This window comes from Gopherus evgoodei, chromosome 11, assembly GCF_007399415.2.
Source record: "Gopherus evgoodei ecotype Sinaloan lineage chromosome 11, rGopEvg1_v1.p, whole genome shotgun sequence".
NCBI lineage: Eukaryota > Metazoa > Chordata > Testudines > Testudinidae > Gopherus > Gopherus evgoodei.
The window spans coordinates 45019849-45036365 of record NC_044332.1 but is presented as its reverse complement, the minus strand read 5'-3'; the positions used below and the strand labels follow the sequence as shown (position 1 = coordinate 45036365).

Genomic DNA, 16517 nt, shown 5'->3' with positions numbered 1-16517 from the left:
CTCTGGCCCAGTCACTCAGCATGTTTCCACCTTCTGGGGTACAGTCACAGGGTCCACTCACTGCGAGCAGCACCTCCTGCTGGCCATCCTCCACTCTCCCTCTGGTGTCGTATTCACCCATCTTGTCTCACTCTGTTGTCCCACTCACTCCTGGGTCTACAGCTTCCTCGCTGTGACTAAAGTCCTCCCCCTTCCAAAATATTCAGTCTTTCCAGACCTGCTGTCTGGCTGGCATCTCCAATGCCCTTGCCATTTTCTAGTGGCTGCTAGCGGAACCCAGGCCTATCCTCTAACTGGGGTCCAGTCTAGGGTCCCTATAACAAGCTGCCAAGGTCTCTGTACCATCTTGCCTCTTGCTTCTGTTTCCCTGCTCTTCTTCCTACCTATCTGGCTTCCCCCCTCTCTGGGTCTGCCAGCCTCCTAACTCCCTCCATTCAGGAAGTGACTGCATCCTTCTTCCCTACAACCTTTCCTAGTAGCGATTGCTGTCTGTAGCCAACTAACTGGCTTTATGCAGGCCCCACCTTTTCCTGCACAGGTGAGCCTGTTCTTCTGATCATGGCTTTCCTCTCAATGTTTAATCTGCTAGGTTAATTGGCTCATCTAGCCTCCATTAATTTTGCAGCTTATTTTCCAGTAAGCTCGTCAGCTAGGCAACACATCGGGGGGGGGCATGCAGGATCTAGTGGCGCCCCCTCCCACCCCGCAGCCAGCCCGGGACAAGAGCAGGAGGGACAGGATCAGGTCCTCTTCTGGCCGATGGGAGATTGTCCAGTGCAGCGCAGCAGCTGCCTGGGAGAGCCCAGGCTCAGCTTGCAAGGACAGCAGCCGAGTCAGCCGGAGTGAGCCAGAGCCTCCCCTTCCCTGCCCCCATGTCATGCTTGGCCCCCGTCCCCAGAAGCCAAGTTTGGACAGGAAGCAGGCTGCCGCTGTCCCCCTCCCTAGCCAGGCTCTCTCCCAAGACACTGGCTATGCTGCGCAGAGCAGCAGCCAGGAGCAGCTCCATCCCACTCCCCGCCCAGGCCTGGCTGCTAGGGAAAGCAGCCAAACGTGTTGGGGGGGGATGGCAGGGATCCAGCACAGCAGGAAGACAGAGCTCCTCCCCCCTGAGGTAACCTGGGGTGGGGAGAGCACAGGGGGCCCAGGCTGGGGGTGGGGTGGGGAGGAGACACATGGGGACATCACGTGTCCTCTCCTTTAATGTATGTCTCCCACCAGCACCAGTTGTCTATTCCACCCAGCTTTGCATCTGTTTGCTTATTACTCCTGGGGGAATTATGCACCATTGGCATGTACAGAATTTATGTCCCCCGCAGATTTCTTTGCTTCCCTGAAAAAAAAGATGACGTTCTGATGGGGAAGCAAAGGGAAGCCACAAGAGTGGTCATGTGACCCTCCACAACAGTATTTTTGGGTGACCAGGGCAGTCAATCACTTCTCTCCAGAGATGGAGGAAAATGTTTAGGCATATGTACTTATGCTGGCAAAGCCACCTGTACTAAATATTCTTAGTGACATGTTGCATTCTGATGCTGCACTTGGATATGTGACCACAGCCACTAATGAGTTTTTGACTGCAAAACCTACCTCATGTTTGCAGAAGTCTTGTTGCCGCTTCTGTGCCAGAAAATAGTTATAATGCATCTCATGTAGAGTGCCTGTTGTTACCCGAAATTGGGCCAGCTAGTAAGCTTAGGGAGGACTAATGACCCACCAGAGTTTAGCAGAAAGCAGCACCTTTATTATACTGATAGCTAAGCTCAAAAGAAGAGGGGAGGAGGTCACACTCACATAGTCATGCTCCCAGGACAGGCACGGCACTGGAGATGTCAGGATCCTTCAAGGTAAGTGTTCCACAGTGCACTGATGAATGGTGCAATGAAGGTAAGTCTTCCCGAGGCACAATGGAATGCAAACTAATGAACCACAGGCCAGGCAGTCCGGACGAAGGGCCTTCATGGGAGGTACAACCTTGTGAGTGCACTCCTGAGCACATGGCCCCTTCCCCTTTTAAGGACCTGCTCCTCATGGCCTGTGACTAGAAATGACTTGGCCGCATTTGGTTGTTCATACTCCACCTCGGACAGTGTCCATGCAGTGTCCATGCATTGGACGTGTGATCGCTGCCTAATCAGAGTGCCAGACACCATGTCTACCTGGGAGCTCTTCTGATATTCCAGCTGCTCAAGCAGCCCATTCATCCCACAAGCATTCCAGGAGGAAGTGGGAGGGGGGAAGCCACTTCACAGGTATTCAAAGAGGGAGAGGAGACAAAAACGGGGAGCGGGAGGTGTAGCAGACCTTTTGAGCATACAGGTTATACATGCATACAGATCCCTACTGCTCCTACAACACCTTTGTCAGCTAGTCTGGTTTCAAAGAGAGTGGCTATGTTGATGTCGGGCTTTCTAGGGTCACTGACCTCTAGATCATTTGATATACTAGTGCACATTGTTCTCACATTCCAAAACGACATCTGAAGAGGGCAATCATTGTTCCTGAACCTTCAATGTGTACACCTAGTCAGAAAAAAATAAGGAGGCAGAGGTTTGCCTAAGAATCATAGCCCCCTCTTGGCCGTGCTGATTAGGCCCAAAGACTTGGAGATATTTGTAAGCCAGCACAGCTGCAGAGGATGCCGAATGGCAGAACTGAATTGCAATGCTTGCGGTGGATTTGGCTCAGGGTTTTCTCCTGTAGTTTTTGTTTAGACAAAAACTAGTTGCAAGGCTTGTGAACTAGATCGTTAATGTTCATTTTCAGACGGAATATTTACAAGAATCAAGGCTTGTAAAATAAAGCAGAATCTGCTCTCTTGTAGATCCATCTTCAACACCCAACTGAATTCATATGATCTACAGATTAATAATGAACATTAATTAATGGAAATGAATGGTGTGATTTTTTTCTGGAAAAAATTGCATTATTGCCTCTTTCTGACACTCATACAAGCTAAAACAAACTTTTTCATCTAAAAATCACAGACAAAATATAAAGGCATGATTAAGTTGGTTACAAAATATCCATATATTATATGTATAGCCTACTTTTGTAATTTTGCTTTTCTCTCAAACTACAAATAATATTTATTTATTATAGCAAGGGATGTCACAACCAAATTACCCTAAAATATATAAGCATGTAGGCAGTTACAAAAATTAGTACATGAGGAATCTGCTACAATAATTGGAGTAACAATGTACATTGGCCTGACGTGAGGGAAGGCTTGGTCTTTGTGACAGATCATGTCCTTGATACTTCCAAGCACACAACAGTGGCCAATACCAGAATAACATGAAGACATACTAGCATATGGAGGAACACAATGGGCCTGGTTCTCCACTTCCTTCACCTCCTAATGTCATTTAGTCTTATAGAGGGTGAACGCAAACTGCAGTGTGTCTCCTCAGCAACATGGACTACCACAAGCACATCACCCTGACCTCCTCGTGTTACACTGCCTTCCCAGAGTGCTCAATGGCCTGAGCCCATCGTATCTAATGGATCACCTAAATCTTTGGGATGAGGTTTGTGGTTAGCAATTCCACTTCACAGGCAGAAAAGAAATTTCTACCAGGAGTGCAGGAGACAGAGCTTTCACAGGGGTCAGGCTGAGACTGTGGAGTGAGCCATCACAAACCTCACCATCTTCTGCTCCCAGTGCAAGATGAATGTCTTCAACCTTGATGTCTCTAACATAAACACATTTCAACTTAAAATAAAGTCAAAACCTACCAAAATAAAACACTACACTACACACATACTTCTCCCTTTGGGGAAAGGCTGAGACAAAGAATGAGCCACGTGTGACAGAGATTAGTCACACTGATGCAGTATTGGAAAGCTCACAGATACTACGGTCCTGAAGACAATACTGGAACCTATATAGAAAAGAAAAGTGCAAATCACTAACAATTCTGAATGGTAACATTTTATATTTTGCACAGGTATAAATGGCTACATAACCAAGGCTGTGGAGAAATAGGTCCTACATCAAATGAAGAGAGAACATTGAAAATTGTCATTTGATCCTGCCATACTGAGAAAGGAAACATAAAACAATAATTAAATTAAATAAAACATCAAGACAAAGCCAGTGCGGCACAAATGTTATACTGCAGTTGCTAAAGGTTAATCTTTCATGGTAGAGTCCATATAGACAGTTAAAATTATTTCTCTTCCCTACTTCATGACTGGCAGCCCAGAAGTTAGCTGCTTTTCCTGTTCTCACAAAGAATCTCTCTCTGTTTCTGGAAGAAACAGTCTTATGTCCATTTTTTGGAAACTAATTTGAGTTTCCATAATTACGGGTTTTTCCATGGAGCAATACATTGTTTTCTGTGACACCGGGAAATATTTTAAACTTTCATCCTGCACTTGTACTCCAGATATTTTATTCTAGAGTCTACTCTGGAGTGTGGCCACTTTATACCATGCTGCCAGAGCAGTCCATACTATACATGTAACCAGTCATGAATGAATCACCCTGCTATAGGGGATCCTCCAGTAACAAAGTGACTCCTATTACACACTGTCTGTTGTTGACATAAAGATCATGACAAGAGCAAAACAGAGTGTGGCTGGGGCAGCCATATCAGTCTTGGGGCCACTGGCAGTCAGCATAATTTAAGGTCAGAAGGGACCATCATGATCACCTAGTCCTATCTCCTGCACACTGCAGGCCAAAGAACCTCACCCACTCACTCTTGTAATAGACCCATAGCCTCTGGCTGAGTTACTGAAGCTCTCAAATCATGATTTAAAGCAGTGGTGGCTCATCAGGGTAATCTACTGGTGGGCCGCGAGACAGTTTGTTTACACTGACCATCTGCAGGCATGGCCCCCCGCAGCTCCCAATGGCCAGGAATGGGCAAGATCCACTAGCCAAACACCTGGGAAAGAATATTCTGTGGTAGCTCAGAGCCCTCCCTGTCTAGTGCCCCATCACCTGCCATTGGAGATATTTCCTGCTACATGACATTATAGGCAGTCTCATCATACCATCCCCTCCATAAACTTATCAAGCTCGGTTAAGTTTTTTGCCCCCAGTGCTCCCCTTGGAAGGCTGTTCCAGAACTTCACTCCTCTGATGGTTAAAAACCTTCCTCTAATTTCAAGAGTAAACTTGCTGATGGCCAGTTTATATCCATATGTTCTTCTATCCACACTGGTGCCTAACTTAAATAACTCCTCTCCCTCCCTGGTATTTATACCTCTAATGGATTAATTTACAATGGAGACCAAAATTATATAGAGGCTTGCCAAAATTAGGGAAACACAAAAGTAGGTTTTACACTTCTTTAATTCCTTCCTCCTGTGTGATGTTATGCTCATTGCCCCAAACCCAAGCATCTACCCTTTACATAAGAAACCATGTTCTCCAAATCATTAATTTGTATGTATTTTAGGTCATTCAGATCCAAACCAAGGCTGAAGGCATTGTATGGCCAAAAAGCAATCTTTAACATTGTCATTTTTAGGAGAAGAGGATGATAATTTTATATGTAAAGAGGCCACATGTTGGTATATAACACATGGAAGATGTTATAGTGCCCTGAGTTTTCTTGCAATTCATAATATATGGATCCAACAAAATCAAAACTTGTGTCAAACAAGTTTATTAATATAAAATCAGAAAACTATAAGTCTCTGTGCAGCAATTTTATGCCCCACCTCACTCTTTACTAAATATTTAGTGGTCAGATTCAATAGTTCATATTGTCTTCTTTTAGATCAACGTGGTTGTAGGCTAAATAGTGATCATATCCGATTTTGTAAGATAATTTGCAGTTCTGACCATAAGGGTGTTAGAAAAGCTAGATGATCTAATTCTCTCTGCCAGTAGGTGGCGCCGTCACGTAATATGCTGTCTTTTTTTTTTTAACATTATCTTTTTTTCCTCCCCACCCCTCCACCTCTATCAATACACCCCTTCCCCCCATCAGTTTGCTGATAGATGTTGGGGACCATAGAGTGAATCTCATAACAGGAAGCTAGGGCAGAGGAGACAGAATACTGCAGAGGTTTCTTTGTTGTTGGGGTTTTTTTTCTTTCCATGAAGCTAATATAAATATAAGAGTTACAAGCTTCTTTGCTGAGGAACCTGAACTACGGCAGCAGAAGGAGCCTGATCATCTACAAGTATATGGATGTATATTATGCTATGCTTTGTAATTCTCTTTTTATCAGGTAAGACAACAGAATATTTCATTAAAGGTATCATACAATATGTCTCAGCCCATTTATGCTAATGTTCTTTCATGCTGCCACACCTAGTCTGCAATTAATATTAGATGCAACAAGAGGAACAGATAATACAATGCCATCTTTTAAGCCAAATTACATTTTCATACTAGTTTTTCACCAAAATTACATCTGAGTCTAGCAATAAATTATTTTGGTATCCTTTGGGTTTCATTGGCCTTATATTCTTTAGAATCCAGGTATATTTTGTAATTTTGTTTAGAATCAATTCTTATTTTTTTTATTTTCATCACAGTGGTAGTATTTTGTTGTTGTTGCTGCTGCTGTTGTCATCTATAAGTGTTATATTTCTTCCCTGAAGGTTATATTGATGCTTTATGCAAAATGAAAATTGGAGTGAAATGTTAAAGCATATTAACAAGACAGTGAGATTGCCAAGCTTTATATACCATCTTCAGACAGACACTTTGCTTTATATCCTAAATTCCTTCTCTTGGAAGGTATTGGAGATTTGTTGGGTTTTTATCCCCATAAATAAATAAATAAATAGAACTAGCCTCTCCCTTACTGAAGACAGAATGGAAGATACTTATAATTAAATACAATTTTACATGGTTTCAGTCTTCACGTAAGACAAGTAATGTGAATTGCTTTATATCTGAAGGCTAAATTTTTATTTTAAAAATTCCATTCTGTATTGTTTGAGGCACAAACATGATTTTTTTCTTTATTATTTTTAATCATACTGTGATACTTAATCATACTGTGATACTTTAATATCACAGACTGTGAGAGACAGCAGAATGACTCAGGGGGTGGAGAGCTCATGCAGCTCCATGAATTGTCTCTTCAATTCTTGTTTTTTATTTTTCCTTACCTTTTCCTGACTACAAAAAAGGTTTCTTTAGCCAGGGAAAGCACTGGAGAAAAGCACTGGCATACACAGCCAGAGATCGGAAGAAGGACTTGAAGCCTAAGCGTGAGAAATGAGAGGATCTGATTAATTTGAAAATACCTTGCTTCCTTTCACAGGGAGGGATGTAGAAAAGCCATTATTCATGCTTTCCTGTGCCTATATAGAGGTAGACTTTGTCCGCATTATCATAGCAGGAAGAATTTATCAATAAGGATTTTTGGGCTAGAAGCAACCTTGGCCTAAAAAAATTCTCTGACATATATGAAATGTAAAGTGGTTTCAGATATGCTCTTGCTCTCAGTGCATGTTGATTTACTGCTTGTGTTTTCCTGAGCACTGCTGATTTGTGTGTATGTGTGTATTGATGGGCTATAGTAGTGGATAAAGGGAAATTACTGCTGTCTTCATGAGATGGTAAGGGTGGAATTGGGGAGCAGGTGAAATCATTGTACCTAGCTGAGCTGCAATTTTCTTCCGTGATGAATGTATTATGATAAAATAGATTTGGCTTCTATTAAGGATGATGGCCCCTTATGCCTATAGACCCTAATTAAGCAAGGTACTTAAGCATGTGCCTAACTTTAAGCATGTGAATAATTCTGAATCAATGAGATTATTCACATGCTTAAAATTAGGCACATGCTTAAGTATCTTGCTAAATTGGAGCCACAGTATTTTTGCTTTAAAATTATACCTGTTCTCACAAAGACAATATCTTTTTTTTAAACTGAACTTAGTATTATTAAATAGAAGTTACCTAGCAGAACAGATGGAACTGTGGCTACCTGAGGTTTGATCTTTCAATGAAAATTCCAGTTGTGAACCTTCAGGGCAAATCCTAGCTCCAAAGCCGTTCACATTCTGAGTAAACTGGCTGTGCACGTCAGACATCCATGACGACTGTGAGAAATGAAATCATAGCCATAGAGGATCAAAGCAGTGGTCTCTGCCAGTGGCCAGTACCAAGTGTTTCAGAAGAAGGTTCAAGGTATAGTGCACAGTTATGAAATAAGATAACCATAGGGGAAGTTTCCTCCCAACCCGCACCAGATAGTGGTTGACTTTTGCCTGGAAGTGTGAGGACTTATATCCCTTACAAGGTATGTTCATCCCATCAAATATAATTTAGGATGTTCTCATTATCCATATAAATGTCTAGTTCTTCCCATCACAGAAAAGCTGCTCTGCAGCTGCTGCTGTAGCCTCAGAACTGCAGTACTGTCTGTGGCACCTGCCCCTTCTCTAGAGGTTTTAACCAGTGGACCTGCATTAGTGACAGATCCACAGGTCACAACCCCTAAACCCTCTGCCTAGTGATATTGAGAGAACTGCCTTCTTAAAAAAGAAAACTACAGTATCGGCATGAATGATCCAAAACACTACAGTATGGAAGGGTATGGACTGCTACCATGGAATACCATGCTCACTTCATATAAAGATTGCTGTGTGTAAGCAGGGAAAACACAGTGCCTCCCATGATTTCTGCATTGCTGAGACTCTTTGTGCAGTGGAACTGAGTTTTTTGTTTTTCCATTGCCTTTCTGCAGGCTAACAGATTTAGCCCATAAATAACTAAGTAAATATTTATTAATTAAGAATGCATTATATACAAAAAACTAAGGTAAAAGAACATTAATGTTGCAAAGCCAAGCACTCAAAATTTAAAAAATATCATAATTAAGGTTGTCCATGTATAATTACATGCTCACATACTTTCCCCCCACAAGATTCCTATCTCATTCAGGGCACAGGATGGATGTTGCTCTGAGAATGAAATCAGGGTTGTGTAGAGTATGGGTCTGTTTTCTATAGGAGCTCTGTTGTCTTATTTTTGCATAAACTGGAAAGTGAGCAATGTCTAGAGAAAGGATAGTCTCTGTTTAAGGTAACTGAATGCCACCTAGATAATTAGATTCCATCCCTGCCTCTGTCCTGAAGTTCTTTTGTGATATGGGGCAAGTCATTTAAACCAAACATTTCACAGGTAGTCACTAATTGTGTTTTTTTCATTTCCTGGTGTATACCTTGAGACTCTTGAAACCTGGTTTGCAGAAGTGCTGAGCACTTCCAACTACAACTGACGTCAATGGGAGCTTTATGTGTACTAGATAAGCACTATCTAATGCTAAGTACTCTGAAAAATCAAGCATTTCAAGTTGGGCACTCAAGTTTAGTAGACATTTTTGACAATTTTGGCTTTAATCTCTCTGCGCCTCTGTTCCACATCTGTAAAATGGGAACAATCTACCTTCCTTCACAGTGGTGTTGTGAAGATAAATTCATTAGTTTTTGAATCACTAGATACGACAGCAATAAGAGCCATAGGAAAATCCATGCTGAAACATAATTCTGTATTAAGTGCTGGTTTTGGAGTGTATGCAGTAAATAAGGCCTGAGGCCGCACATGAAATGGGGAAGATAAAAAGAAATATTGAATATCAGCCTTCCCCTCTAGCTTATTCCTGTCTACCTCTGCTTCTGTTGTCTCCCAACCTGCATCTGTTCCCTTTTTCCTATTTCTTTCACAGCCTGTCATTGTCCCCTGATTCTTTTGTATCAGGCTGCTTCCTCCTTGTCCTCTGTGCTGTCTAGGTGTCAGCAATAGGAGCATTCACAAGGCAGGAAAGACAATCGTTCTGCTTTCAGTTCTACTGCTAAGTGTCACAGCAGTCCCTGGTAGCCAGGAAGAGCAATTGGGATGACAGTGCTGCTAAGCCCTGATGGAATAGGCTGGAACATATTCACTGCAGATGAAATCTTTGGAAATGTTTACTGAAAGTCTCTATCAAGCCTATATTGAGCATGTGTAAAAAATGTTGTAGAGGCTTATAAGCCGGCCAAACTTAAGTGGATTTTCACAGAGACAGCAAAATGCACTTCTCTGACTCCAGAACACCCTCTGCCAAATATCAAGTTTCTGCTCCAAAGTATAGAGGCACTAGAGCAGGGGTCGGCAACCTTTCAGAAGTGGTGTGCCGAGTCTTCATTTATTCACTCTGATTTAAGGTTTTGCGTGCCAGTAATACATTTTAACATTTTTAGAAGGTCTCTTTCTATAAGTCTATAATATATAACTAAACTATTGTTGTATGTAAAGTAAATAAGGTTTTTAAAATGTTTAAGAAGCTTCATTTAAAACTAAATTAAAATGCACAGCCCCCCAGACCAGTGGCCAGGATCCAGGCAGTGTGAGTGTCACTGAAAATCAGCTCATGTGACGCCTTCGGCACCCGTGCCATAGGTTGCCTACCCCTGCACTAGAGCTTCTCAGTGAAATCATTTTAAGAATTATTTTAACACTGCAGCATTGCCAACTCCAAGCATTCAAAAATCATTACTCAGGACTCAAATCATTGTCTTAAAAATCATTATGCTTTTTGAAATATTAATTCATTTCAGGTTCCTTTTATTTGCCTTTTGATTTTTGAATCTGTAGGTTATATTTGGATGATGTTTACAAGCTTTTCTTCGCAGCCATGAAAACTAAAAATTTACTTCCTCAAAAAATGTGAAAGCTGAGATTCTCATGTTATTATATGATTCCAGGAGCTGAAGGTGAAAGAAAGAATAGTAAATACCATTGCAGATTCATGACAAAATCATGAGAGTTGGCAATATTGCATTGGCTCCTCAAAAATATTCTTCTCTAACTTTATTTTCAGAAATGGCTGAACCATTTTTAATGAAATTTTCCAAAGTGTTTCAACCTGAAGCAGATATCAAACATGGAAAATTTCATCTCCAGCCGTTAAAATCTGGCAAAGTTATATGCAACTAAAACAGCCTTATAGTGAAAAGTGTTAGGCAGCCCTAACTACAGGTATTTCTGTCAGCTCCACCCACTTACCATAAATTTAAAAAATGAAATTTTGAAAAGAGATTTCAGAAATGCCTGTCACAGTTTAAGTATCTGCATTCAATTAATCTATTGTCTATGAAACTTTGGTAGGTTTTTCTATAATGTCTGGTTTCTGAGTTCTTAATGGAGTGTCTTAGTGAAAACAGACAGTTGACTGATAGTTACCAGCAAATGAAAAGTACAAATGAGAGGACTGACTTTCCCCAGAAAGTACTGGAAATCAGAAAGTTTCAAAGTTGTTTTAAATATATATGGAATTGACTTTCGCAATAGGTTAGAAACTTTTAGATTTCCTGTACATTCTAATCAGAAGGCTGATTCTGCTACTCCTGTTGTGGATCATCACACTGTCATGGTGACATCTTCAAAGCCAATTGATTTTTAAACTTTGTTATATTTAAGACAATGTTTTAGTGGTTTTATCTTGGTTGCGATTGGAAGGATAAAGTGAAATTCAAATTATATTGCAGTTGTTAGTTACTTGGTTAATGATAGTTAAGGATAAGATTCTGCCCTACATCCTGGAGGTGGATTGGAGGGCAGTATGGAGGAGCCATACTGTGGCTGGAGACCTCAGGAAGAATTCTCCAGTGAGCTCCTGGGATATGCACATTGGAGAGGTTGCTCTGTAATCCTTGGAGTGGGTGCAGTATACTCCATGTTACACTGACATGTGCTGCTGATCTCCATGTTTAAGATAGCAGACTGGAGACGTAACTGTGCCTCCAGCCAGATAACAGTATCCCCTCAAGTCAATGAGCACTGGCCAATACGGAAGCTGCACTCCACTTCTAGGACTTAATCTTGTGAAATGCTGAGTATCTTACATGACCGAGCCTTCATTGTGAGGCAGAGATATCTGTGTGGGTGTGTGTGCATGTACTGTATATAAGAGGATTTCTACACCATTTCTTTTGGCCCCCTCAGTGCAATTTCATAATGTTGAGCATATTTGACTCTTAATGTAGTTTTTGCTTAGTGACGAATACAAATGCCTCATTCTGAAACTAAGGGTCTGACAAAAACTGTCAAAAGTAAATAAAATCTGCCCTAAACTCACCTCTTTGTACTTGGTAAGATCACAGACCAAAAGGTATTCTGTTTTCAAGTACCTACACACAATGAGGTAAGGTAAGGACAGAGTGACTATAGTTTTACTTTTGCAACTCCAGAGAGGCAATGACCAGTGTTCTCTGCTCTTATCAGTTTTTTAAAGTTTAATTGTTTGTGATACTCTTTTCAAAGTCTGAAATAAAAAAGTTATTTCCTAGCCATTTTGTATGTTTTAATTAGGCACACTCTTATTCTTGTTTACTTACATCACTTAAGTTACTGAGCTTCATTAACTCTGGGCCTGATTCTGAAGTATCTGATCAGGCAAAACATTAATTGACTTTGGTCCTGATATTGCTGCCATCAAATTTTATTTTATTATTAGTAGTAATATTTCCAAACTCCCAAAATGTTTTAGGCATATTATGCTATTGAAGTAGCACCCACATTGTTCTAGGAATTCAGAAGGTCACTACTACCACTACCCAAGTGTTCAACAGAGTAAGGAATTTTTCAATGTAACATTCAGAGGCCTCCAAGAGCATACACAACATTTGTGACTGTAATGAGATCTTACTTGTACTTTTTCCAACTGTATATTTTATGAATTAGATTATTTCTGATTATCTGAAGCAAAGCCTTGGTTCTCTAAGCCAAAGCGAAGGCACGTCAGCAATGATACAGTGGCAATCTGTTACTCTACTTCACCTGTAGTGTCATAACTACAAACGGAAGGGTAACAACCCTCCTGTATACAATACTATAAAATCTCTCCTGGCCAGAGGCACCAAAATCCTTTTACCTGTAAAGGGTTAAGAAACTCAGGTTACCTGGCTGACACCTGACCCAAAGGACCAATAAGGGGACAAAATACTTTCAAATCTTGGTGGGGGGAAGGCTTTTGTTTGTGCTCTTTGTTTTGGTGGTGTTCGCTCTTGGAACTAAGAGGGACTGGACATCAGTCCATGTTCTCCAAATCTTCTGAACAAGTCTCTCATATTTCAGACTTGTAAGTAACAGCCAGGCAAGGCGTATTAGTTTATCTTTGTTTTCTCAACTTGTGAATTTTACCTTTGCTAGAGGGAGGTATACCTGTTTTGTTATAAATTTGAAACTAAAGCTAGAGGGAGTTCCTCTGAGCTCTCTGAATCTGATTACTCTGTAAAGTTATTTTCAATCCTGATTTTTACAGAGATAATATTTACATTTTCTTTTTAATAAAATCCTTTTAAGAACCTGACTGATTTATCCATTGTCCAAAGACCCAGGGATTTGGGTCTTTGATCACTTTGTAACCAATTGGTTAGGATATTATTCTCAAGCCTCCCCAGGGAAAGGAGTGTAAGGGCTTGGGGGGATATTTTGGGGGAAGAGGAACTCCAAGTGATCCTTTCCCTGTTTCTTGTTAAATCACTTGGTAGTGGCAGCATACCATGTTTTAACCTAAGCTGGTAGAAATAAGCTTTGGGGGCTTTCATGCATGTCCCCACATCTGTACCCTAGAGTTTAGAGTGGGGAAGTAGGCATCAGAAAAAAAATTAAATATGTGAGCTTGCTTGAAGGCATAAAGGTGACGATCTCTAATTCTATGTGGAAGAGTTGGATGCAAATTGAGGCTGATATTGTGATCCCTGAGTTGGCAGAGGCTGGGAACACACCCAGACTTGGAGGAGAGGCTATTGTGCCTTTCTCAGCCAAGTTATCTCTTGCACATTAAAGATTAGGAGTTCACACATTCTCATGAGAATCACATCCTGTCATTTGTGAAAAAGATGGTGGATGTGATGCAGAAACTTGAGGATGCTGGTATGAAAACCATGGGAGAGATGGGGAGGTATTTAGGGCTCTGACAGATACTGAATACTTCACTCAGAAAGCATGATAAAAGAGAAAGAGAAAATGAAGAATAAATAGGGCGGGAATCAAAGAAAAAGAGAGACAAAAAAGGATCAGAACATGGAAAAGGAAATACAAAAAGGGGAGAGTAATCCAGTGCAGGGGAGTATGAGAGGGAGGAAGAAGTGCAATGGTGTGTAAAATCTGTAAAAGATTAGAAAGAACAGAAATTCAGTTGATAAGACAGGAAAGGGGGATAAGAGGGCTGTGTTAACAAAATATTAAAAGTTCTATTTGGTTTATAGCTACAGTTGAACGTTGTTGATAGTGCAGCAGTGTGTTGCTCCTGGCAGTGGTGCACAGCAGGACAGCACAGTGCCTCCGGGAGATATTGTGAAAGAGGGATGATAGGGGAATGTGTTTTCCCTCTAAAAGGGGCCAGTTTTGCTGGCTAGTGTGGAGGGGACTGAGCCTCCGGGGAGGCTTCTTGCCTCCACTCCCTTGCTTTGCACAGGGTTAGGCACAATTGAGTAAAACGGAATGCCAAAAGAAAGGAAACTTACAGTTAAGATGCAAAGGCCAGATTCTCAGCAAGTGTAAATTGACATTACTACCTTGAAATCAGTAGATCTAGCCCCAGATCGCCAAATCATAGTGGGTGCAATTGCGCTTTGTTTGGACTAGATTTTGGCAGATGATTCTGAACGGTCAATTTCCTTTAACTTGTGGGTTTAAAGTGATACTTTAATGGTTGTCAGACTACAAATTTAATTCCCTTATTTTTTTTATTTTTTTTTTTAGTTGCTGTGAAACTGAACAAAATACCAGCCTGTCCAAAATTAGGGCTACAATGGTGGAAAAATTCCAGCTCCCATGTTTTGTTTGGTGGCCCCCCAAGGGTGCTACTGTAGGTGTGTTCGTATCATGCCACTCTCCCGCAGTCCATTCCTGTTCCATTCTTGAGCTTGAGATGACAAGAATCCTGACCTGTTAGCACTTAGAAAAAGAGTTCTTGTTAAATTCAATAACCTGCAAATTTATATATTAATATGTTCAAAAGTATTTAAAATGTATTACTGTATTAAATCTTAGTCTTAAAATATAAAAGCAGCTAAGCACACAATTTAAAGCCGACTGGGAATTTATTCACATAGTAGGACTCTCAGACCCCAGTCAGTCAGCACAGCTGTGACTCCTGTTTACAGCAGACTCATTCTCCTTTGGATAACATTTTGCTACCCCCAAGCTCTAGCTAGTTTTCTCAATGAAATAGTGATAATCACCTTTCTGCCCTCCCTCAGCCGCCCATGTCTCCCGTATGCACTAGGATACTTGAGCTATAAACCTGTTTTATGCTGCTCACAATGCTCCCAATTAATTGCTCTCTATTATGAAGTTTTAAGTCATCACAGCAATGTATAATGCAAGTGGAAGCTGGCCTGGCCAGCTGTTGCAATTTTTTTTAAATGGCATTTCTATTTAATTGTGGGCCAATTAACTACTCAATTTTCTTTCAGATAAAAAGCCCAAACACAACAGAGATCTGCTTAATGCTTCTTAATACTGTGCATCTTACTGATCTTTTCATTACCCAGTGAAACAAACATGCTGGTCAAGTCACAAGGGAGCCCTGGTGAAACCTGCTTTTCCAAGGGAGCAAAATAGTCTGTTGTGATGCCATAGCTCCAGGTTTTCTCAGTATAGCACCAGGGACTGTTTTCACGGTGTTTGGCCTAATCTATAATTTTAGGTTAAAAAGTAGAGAATTTTGAGCCTGTATTCTGTCTCACAAAGTGACATTTTGAAATGTTCACTTGACAGGCCTGACCACACTAATGTACAGGTGCTCAGGGTTTAGTAGTTTGCCATTGTAAAAAATTAATACCATAAGCAGCAGTACATCAGGAATTCCTGAGTTCTGATCCTAGCTCTGCCATTGTGGGTCTTTGGGCCAATCATACACCTTCTGAGTGGTTCCATTTCCCACTTGGGTATTGATACCAAGCAGTGTGCTTTGAGAATTAACTGGCTAGTTTTTAATAAAGAGCTTTGGAGATATAAAGTGTTAGATAAATATTACACACAAAGAAACTACATTAAAAGAAAAATTAAGGTTGCAAGATCATACACTCGAAAGTTAGGAAATACCAGAATTAAAGTTGCCTATGTAACCTCAATCAGGCACCAAGAAAATGAGGAACACACAATTAATGACCATCTCTGAAAAGTTTGGTTTAAGTTACTAACCCACAGCACACAGGAATTATGTGGCAGAAGCAGGAAGAGAATCCATTTCTCCAGGACAACATGCACCAGCTTTAATCATGAGAACCTCCTTTCTCTTCCTGCAATCCCTTGCATCATTCCCAGCAAACTTTCTAACTTCTGCAACAAATGAGGTAAGGGTCCTACAGACAATACCCTGATTCATTTCCAGAGCAGATCCATCCTATGTGTACATGTGTCTAGTTTCTTAGGTTTTTAAAAAAGCAAACTGAAAGAACAGAAATTCCATTATGTGGCATCATAATGACACCCACATGGGTCATCAGAGTTGGAAGCTTTGGATTCACTGCACAGATCTGTGACATTTGCTCTATCTGAGTAACTGATAACAGTAGTAGGTTATCATCCTCTATGTAGACCAGC

The 16517-nt window shown here is 40.9% G+C and overlaps 2 protein-coding genes across 3 annotated transcripts in view; one reads left to right on the top strand and one right to left on the bottom strand.

Moving 5' to 3' along the window:
* LOC115659409 (sodium channel protein type 3 subunit alpha) overlaps positions 1-16517 on the bottom strand; it is a 964414-nt gene that overhangs the window by 134979 nt on the left and 812918 nt on the right. The gene's annotated exons all lie outside the window — the stretch shown is intronic.
* The window catches only part of SCN2A (sodium voltage-gated channel alpha subunit 2), a 140284-nt gene continuing 129771 nt past the window's right edge, over positions 6005-16517 (top strand). The window contains 1 exon segment of the mRNA XM_030579479.1: positions 6005-6189. The gene's annotated coding sequence lies outside the window, so the exon portion shown is untranslated.